At 41.6% G+C, this 8,578-nt stretch overlaps 1 long non-coding RNA gene across 2 annotated transcripts; it reads right to left on the reverse strand.

The window, feature by feature from the left end:
* Positions 1-5,051: 5,051 nt before the first annotated feature.
* On the reverse strand, positions 5,052-8,375 carry LOC110906191. Of its 2 annotated transcripts, XR_004879769.1 has the most exons (4): positions 8,069-8,375; positions 7,520-7,957; positions 6,148-6,235; positions 5,052-5,107 (listed from the first exon to the last, which is right to left on the reverse strand). It is a non-coding gene; the product is annotated as an uncharacterized LOC110906191 (long non-coding RNA). The 2 variants fall into 2 exon arrangements; XR_002573733.2 differs by lacking the exons at positions 5,052-5,107; positions 6,148-6,235 and having other exon boundaries at positions 7,367-7,957; positions 8,069-8,370.
* Between the last annotated feature and the right edge of the window lie 203 nt (positions 8,376-8,578).

The raw sequence follows: 8,578 nt of genomic DNA on the forward strand, positions 1-8,578 counted from the left end.
TTCATTGTTTCTTCGACTTCCCACGTATATTCAGGACCTCTACGAGCATCCCATTTGACCTTTACAATCGGTACGTGCTTTCTGCGAAGCTTCTTTACCTGTCGATCCTCAATCGACAAAGGTTTTTCTATGAACTTTAAGCTCTCATCTATATGCACATCTGTGTGTGGAATCACCAATGATTCATCGGCGAAGCACTTTTTGAGATTGCAGATGTGGAACACATTGTGAATTCCATTGAGCTCTTCAGGCAAGTTCAACTTATAGGCGACTGACCCGACCCGTTCGATGACCTCAAAAGGTCCTATGTATCTCGGACTCAGTTTGCCTTTCTTGCCGAAACGCATCACCCCCTTCCAGGGTGATACCTTAAGCAACACTTTTTCACCTACTTCGAAGTGAAGATCCTTACGTTTTGGATCAGCGTAGCTTTTCTGCCTATCACGGGCAGCCTTGAGACGTTCCCGGATCTGGACAATCTTGTCCGTCGTCTGGAAAACAATCTCTGGTCCTGTTAATTGGACCTCTCCTACTTCCGCCCAACAAACAGGCGATCTACATTTCCTACCGTATAATGCCTCGAAAGGCGCAGCCTTTATGCTGGTGTGGTAGCTATTATTGTAGGAGAATTCGATCAGGGGTAGGTTCTTATCCCAGTTACCACCTAAATCGATCGCACATGCACGAAGCATGTCTTCAAGCGTTTGGATAGTACGCTCACTTTGACCGTCCGTCTGTGGGTGGTAAGCCGTACTAAAGTTTAAACGCGTGCCCAAAGATTGCTGGAAGCTTTTCCAGAAATGAGACGTGTATCTAGTATCCCTGTCGGAGATAATAGACACAGGTATGCCGTGTAAGGCTACAATCTTATCAACATAAAGTTGGGCTAACATATCGGAGCTATACGTCTCCTTGATGGGTAGAAAATGAGCCGATTTAGTCAGCCTATCGACTATGACCCATATTGCATCGTTTCCTTTCCTGGTTTTGGGTAACTTGGTTATGAAGTCCATAGTTACGCATTCCCACTTCCACTCGGGAAGTTCAGGCTGTTGTAGCAAGCCAGACGGCTTTTGGTGCTCGGCTTTGACTTGAGCACAAGTCAAGCACTTTGCTACGTGGGCGGCTACAGACTTTTTCAAGCCTATCCACCAATAATTTGCCTTTAAGTCTTGGTACATTTTGTCAGCACCAGGATGGACTGAATATCTGGAACTATGGGCTTCCTGGAGGATAACATCTCGTAGTCCTCCATAAATCGGAACCCATATACGTCCGTTCAATCTAAGGATTCCATCCTTGCTAAGAGTCAACTGCTCCTCAGTTACTCCCAGTTTTTCATTAGGATAATTAGCTTCCAACACAGCCTCTCGCTGTGCAGCTAATATCCTTTCAATCAAATTGTTCTTGACCTCAATGCTCTTGGCATTGATTCGAATAGGTTTTACCCTTTCTTTCCTGCTCAAGGCATCAGCGACTACATTCGCTTTGCCGGGATGGTACCTGATCTCGCAATCATAGTCATTCAAGGTTTCCATCCAACGACGTTGCCTCATGTTTAACTCTTTCTGATTGAACAGGTGCTGGAGGCTTTTGTGATCAGAATAAATCACGAACTTAATACCATAAAGGTAATGCCTCCATAATTTCAGTGCAAATACAACGGCACCCAACTCCAAATCATGGGTGGTGTAATTCTTTTCGTGCACCTTTAATTGCCTTGAAGCATAGGCAATCACCTTGCCCTTCTGCATAAGCACACACCCCATGCCTGTGTGTGATGCATCGCAGTAAACTACGAATTCATCTGTACCTTCAGGTAGTGTCAACACAGGTGCGTTGCTTAGCTTTTGCTTCAGTATTTCGAAGGACTCTTGCTGCTTTGGGCCCCAAATGTACTTTTCTTTCTTCTTGGTCAAGGAAGTCAAGGGCGCAGCAATCCTCGAAAAATTTTCAATAAACCTCCTGTAGTATCCTGCTAACCCCAGGAAACTACGGATTTCGGTAGGCGTCTTTGGCTCTTGCCAGTTTATGACTGCCTCTACCTTTGCGGGATCCACTTGGATACCACGCTCGCTCACAACGTGCCCTAAAAACTGAACCTCTCGTAGCCAGAATTCACATTTCGAGAATTTGGCGTAGAGTTTCTCACGCTGTAGTAATTCGAGAATGCAACGGAGGTGCTTCTCGTGGTCTGCTTGGTTCTTGGAGTATATAAGGATATCGTCGATGAAGACTATGACAAATTTGTCCAAATACGGCTTGCAGACGCGATTCATGAGATCCATGAACGCAACCGGTGCATTTGTGAGCCCAAAAGGCGTCACTAGGAACTCGTAATGACCATAGCGAGTCCTAAATGCTGTCTTGTGTACATCTTCATCTCTGACCCTTAGCTGATGATAACCCGACCTCAAGTCGATCTTTGAGAAATAGCTTGCTCCTTGCAGTTGGTCGAACAAATCATCGATCCTCGGCAAAGGATATCTGTTCTTTATGGTAACTTTATTTAGCTCTCGGTAGTCGATGCACAACCGCATCGATCCGTCCTTCTTCTTTACAAATAGGACTGGTGCTCCCCAGGGAGATGAACTAGGTCTGATAAAACCTTTCGCCAGCAGTTCATCCAACTGGGTCCTCAGTTCTTTCATTTCCATTGGAGCTAGCCTGTAAGGTGCTCTTGCTATTGGAGCTGCTCCAGGAATGATGTCTATTCTGAACTCCACTTGTCTATCTGGTGGCAAACCAGGTAGTTCTTCAGGAAAAACCTCGGGGTATTCAGAAATGACGGGGAGATCCTCGATCTTCGGCTTTGGTTCTTCAATTATCACCTGAGCCATGTAAATTACGCAGCCTCTGTTCAAACACCTTGAAGCTTTGAGCATAGATACGTCTTCGGGTAACCCGTACTGCGTATCTCCTCGAATGGTAAGCGATTCACCACTCGGAGTCTTTAAAACTATCTGCCTCTTGCCGCAAATGATTTGGGCCTGGTTATGGGATAACCAGTCCATGCCTAGCACAATGTCAAAACCCGCTAATTTGAAGGGAAGTAGAGATAAAGGAAAAGAATGGTTCCTAATGGACATTTCACATCCTTCTAGAACAGTTGAGACGGTTTCTATCGTGCCGTCTGCTAACTCTACTTCGTATTTCACATCAAGGGTTTTGATAGGCATATTTAGTAGTTGGCAAAATTTCTGGTCTACAAAGGATTTATCGGCGCCAGAATCGAATAGTACTCTTGCAAATATATTATTTACGAGAAAAGTACCTGTAAGCACGTTGTCGTTCTGGACCGCTTCCTTTGCATCCATGCGAAAAACTCTCGCATTTGACTTCTTTGTCTCTTCCGCCTTCTTGGCATACTTTGGGCAGTTACTCTTGATATGCCCTTTTTCATTACAACCGTAGCAGGTTGCATCCTTGATCTTTTTGCACTCCACAGTCTTATGATCCTTGGACTTGCATAGTCCACAGGAAGGAGTCTTTGATTGCGACTGTGAGTTTGATGCAAATCTGCATTTCCCAGAGTGGGGTTTCTTGCAGATCTTGCAGTTGGGCCTTTCACCAGCTTGCCCATCCTTCTTTGCCTCCGACCCTCTTTTGCCTTCACCGCTTCCACGGTGCTTCTTCCCTGATCTTCGTGAGGTATCATCCTCACGTTTTCTCTTTTCAGCCTCCTTGTTCCTTAGTGTCCTCAGACGGACAGCGTCTAAGGTGAGAGACAAGGAGAGGTCAGTAACTGACCTGAAGGTCGTCGGCCGAGAGGCCTTTACACTCGCCTTTATTGCGGGCTCCAAGCCCCCAATAAAACGGGCGATTCTTCGAGGTTCTGGTGTCACAAGGTATGGGACCAGACGAGACATGGTATTGAAACTCGTCAAATACGCCTGGCAGTCCAGGTTCGTCATCACCAGTGACACAAAGTCAGCCTCGATCTTCTCAACCTCATGCTGAGGGCAGTAGTTTTCCTTAATGAGAGCAATAAATTCCTCCCATGTCATTTTGTACAAAGCAGACTTACCAGATGCCTGCACCAACGCCCTCCACCATGCCAGGGCCTCGCCCTTGAATGATTGGGACACATACTTCACCACATCCCTCGCTGCACACCCGCTGATGTCCACGATAGTGTCCATCTCATCTAGCCAGGTGATACAATCAACAGCACCTTTCTCCCCTGTAAATTCCCGGGGCTTACATGATACAAAGTATTTGTAAGTGCAACCCTTAGCATTTGATGCATCAGTATATTCTCTATCGCGATGAACGCTGTTCTCAGTGGACGAGTGTTTGTCGTCATCTTTCTTGGGTTCAGAGGGTGGTTTGGAGTGTGTCTTTGGTTTAGAGGGTGGTTTTGACACGGTTCTGCCTTGGGACTCAGTATATTGACGATCAAGAGCTGTCTGAACAGCATTGTCAATCAGAGCCTTCAGTTGTGCGCCTGTCAAATGCACTGGCGTATTGTTGTAGTCATCATCATTAGTATGGCTATTCTCTCCGTTGGGATCCGCCATTGTAACTTGAATCTGTTACAGAAGATAACAAAATTTTATTCAGGAGATTATTATATAATCGTCTTTTATGACAATTTGTCAACCATGGTACAGAGACCATATTTGGTTAACTTATTATTTCATTACATATTAGGATTTGAATATATCCTATTTCAGCTATATACATAGTATTGGCGGCATAAAGCCTAATCATGATGATGTTTTATAATATTAGCCGAGATTTCAGAGAATCAAAGGCATAGAGATTTGAACCGTGGTTCTTTTATCTCTTTCTGACAGAGAGTCGTAGACTACCACTGTCTTTTGTCGTTATAAGACAATTATTACGGCCCATAGGCACTACACCTCTAATGGATGTTTTAATATGGTTGGCCCGTAGGCACTACATCACTAATGGATGGTTTAATAAGGTTGGCCCGTAGGCATGTCACACCCCGAAATATCAGAGCTTGGCGTGACTGGACCGGTATCTTCATTGCACAGCGGAAGTATTTGAGCTAAGACTTCTAAACAGTGAACGGCCGCTAAGTACTCGAATTCCCATGGGTTCTTCTATTCCAACCGTTCCATAGTTTTGAAAATGCAACCTGAGAAAGAACATGCGAAAAAGTCAACACAAAGTTGAGCGAGTTCATGGTTTGTTTTGAAAAGATTTAAAACAAATCTTTTTGATAACCGGTTTAAAAGTTGTTGAGAAAATATAGTAAAATCATTTTCTCGACATGATATATGAAAGTTGTGAGTCTAGCCCACGAGAGTCTTTGTAAGCAGGGCCAACTCGTCCTCTTACTTGTACATAAGTTGAAAACATTATCAAAGTTTGTAAATACATGTATTATGAGTTGCGTCAAATGAATATGAAAAACATATGAAAGTTATAGTGCTGTAAGTTGGTATGTAAAGCGTCTATGTTGCGTCAAATGAATATGAAAAACATATGAAAGTTATAGTGCTGTAAGTTGGTATGTAAAGCGTCTATGAACATGTTGATCATTAATGTTTTGCAAGGACATTAATATATGTGACGACATAGGAGGTACTCAACCCGCGTAGGCAATTTAAGTGTCGAACTCTCGACGCTGGACACAACAGCACTCTAAGTGGTCACCCATGGACCGTGAGTGGGGCTCGCCCGTACCCATTAGATCTAACCTTTGTTCCTTGGTCCTCAAAAGGATTAATGGCACCTCAGTTACAGCCTATGCTCACATGATCTAAGAGTTCATTCCATAACTTAATCATACCTAAGTTTGACATGTATTTTCCCCCGAAAGTTGTAAACCGAAACATTGAAAGAAAAGGGGGACATGATCTCACTGAGTTGTCTCGTTTTTTTCGTACGCAGGCCAACCCAGTCCCGTTGTTGTAACTAGGACATTCTCGTCACTAGTCATGAAAATCATGCACGTTTGCGAAAATACGTGTTTGTTATGTAAAACCGGTATGTTTAGTATAAACCTTTCGTAAACCTTTCAAGTTCGTTGAAATTCATTTGCAATATGGTTTATAAATATGAGTTATCGTTCATTAAAATAGTGTTTGCTTTTGCAAAAATTTGCATGTCTTTCCACCCCCGAAAACATTTATAAAAACGTAAAACCGTAATGAGTGGGGGTTATGAACTCACCTGGATATTCCTGTGCAAAGCTAGCTTAACGTGATTCCGAAGTGTTGTTCCAAGAACGTGAAGTAGCTAGCGTGCAACTACGACATTCCTACGAAGAAATACTTATAAGTTTTCTAATGTAAACGTAGATAAACTACGTGTCCGAGCTCTACCGAATCGTAATCTAAACGATTCTAGAAAGGTGTTATTATTTTGATTTGAAATAACAAATTGTGGTTATTTGATCCCATTTATAATTGGGATAAACGCTAAGTCTCGGAAATAACCTAGTTTCCGAGTGATGTAGGATATACATATATATATATATATATATAAATATCCTTATGTATAACTTAACCAAAAAGAAATTTACCTAAATATTCTTGTAGTATTTGTGTATTAAAAACTATGCGTACGTGTATATATATAACTTCATACTTAGATTTGTTTAAATCATACTCTAAAAAGGTTCCCATCTCTAAAAACATATATATCATGTTTGGTCAATTGAAAATATACACGTATGACAACCAAGTTATTTTGGATTTTTTTTTTTTTTTAAAATAACAATGATAAAACCCTACTCATATTTTACTTGCATAGTCTTGATAGTTATCTTTGTATTCTTTAAAATACTAGCAGGTATATAATTGTGCACTCATACACATTTGTTTTAAATGGTTTTAAAATAACTTCAGGTTTTAAAATAACTTCTTACTAAATGTAATATGTCGTAAATAACTTTGTATATATTTAAAGGAAAAACATAAATAACAACTTATATATAATATACTTTAACTATAACCCTATACATGATATAGGTTGGTGATAGAGTTTGATCCAAAGATTTGATTAATTCCATCTGTTGGAGAGTATATATAGATAAAAAAAAAATGATCTTGCAAGTAAGATTTGAAACCGCTTTCATATAAGTGTCATAATAATATTAAATTTGAAAGTGATGCTTCAAAATATTCATGAGCGTTTATACCAAAATTTTCCAGATGGGTTAGCAAACTCATGTAGTTATGGTATCATGGGTTTAGATTTTAGAAATAGGAATATCATACACTGGTTATGTTAGGTGACAAGGGTTGAACCTTAGTGTAAGATATATTAAATTGCATAAAAGCAACAAAGGTTGGAGGTTTTTAACGAGGATCGGGCAGAGTTTGCCCTGTATTTAGAATAGCCCGGCAACTAAATGTCGATATATTTTTTTTCAAAATTCAATCAACACTTCAATAATATAAGAAATCTATATAAAATTTTGTCTGAGTATAATAAATATAAACTAGTACCAAATCGAAACGGGTCGAGCTCGGTCGCGCAAACTACTAAAATTTTAAATTCTATATCAACCTAATCTAACTTTCGTGTTGTAAAACTTTACCAGGTCTGAGTTGACCGGGTCTTGCGTTGACCAGCCTTTGACTAAGTTTGACTGAGTTTGACCAGAACCGATGACTTGTTGACTGCCTTTGACCGAGACCCGAAACTGACCGGAGTGAATCCGAGCCTTTCCACGAAACCTGAACCAAGCTAGAACCATAACCAAACCGAGACTAGATTGGACCAAATCAACCCGAAGCTGAGTTCACTTAAGCCGACCGTGTCGTGAACTGATCCGAGCACCCGAACCCAAAACTGAACCCTCGTGAACCCGAGACAAAGCAAACCCAAACCAAAACCCGACCCGTACCTGAATCGAGCACCAGAACACCACCGTCATTGCCGCCACTACCGGTCGTCCCTAACACCGCCTGCGGCGGCCCTGTTCCACCACCATCAACTTCGTCACTCATTGTCATCATCATCAACATAACCTCTCCTGGAACATCGACACATGCCGGAGCAGAAAAAAAAAATGTGGATCTTTCTTTTAAAATATCTTGAAGACACAAAGATTAAAAGAGAAGAGATGGGGAGACCGAATTCTTACCGGTACGTCACTCGCTGCCGCCTGATTCCCTATTCTGCTCAAAACAACCCGACGCCACCCACCTCGCCACCACCGTCGGAAACACACGTCGCCAGAAATACCGCCGTGAACGAACCCGCCACCGGTCGCCGATCGGAGAATCTCCGATGACCGGATTTAAGAGAAAACGAGTGGGAGGGGGAGTTGTGTCATGGAGTGAGGGTTTTGTTTTAGAGAGGAGCACAGAGTTGGTGTTTTTTGAAAATACCAGTGACTTGAGTTTTGATGTTCAAAATAGGCTTTAGATATGTTTTTATTATTATTATTATTATCATGGATACAGCTGACCATCATGACCATTCCTCATAATTGCTTAGGAAATCCAACAAGGAAAGAAAACATGATTTTGGGAACCAAGCCACGTGATGTTTACATGCCAAAAGTATTTGGTGATTTTTGATATATCTTTCTACTTTCATTTATATTAGCTAATTCACCTACATCTCAAAATTTTTTTTTTTTTATTGAATA

Source organism: Helianthus annuus, chromosome 14 (assembly GCF_002127325.2).
Source record: "Helianthus annuus cultivar XRQ/B chromosome 14, HanXRQr2.0-SUNRISE, whole genome shotgun sequence".
NCBI lineage: Eukaryota > Viridiplantae > Streptophyta > Magnoliopsida > Asterales > Asteraceae > Helianthus > Helianthus annuus.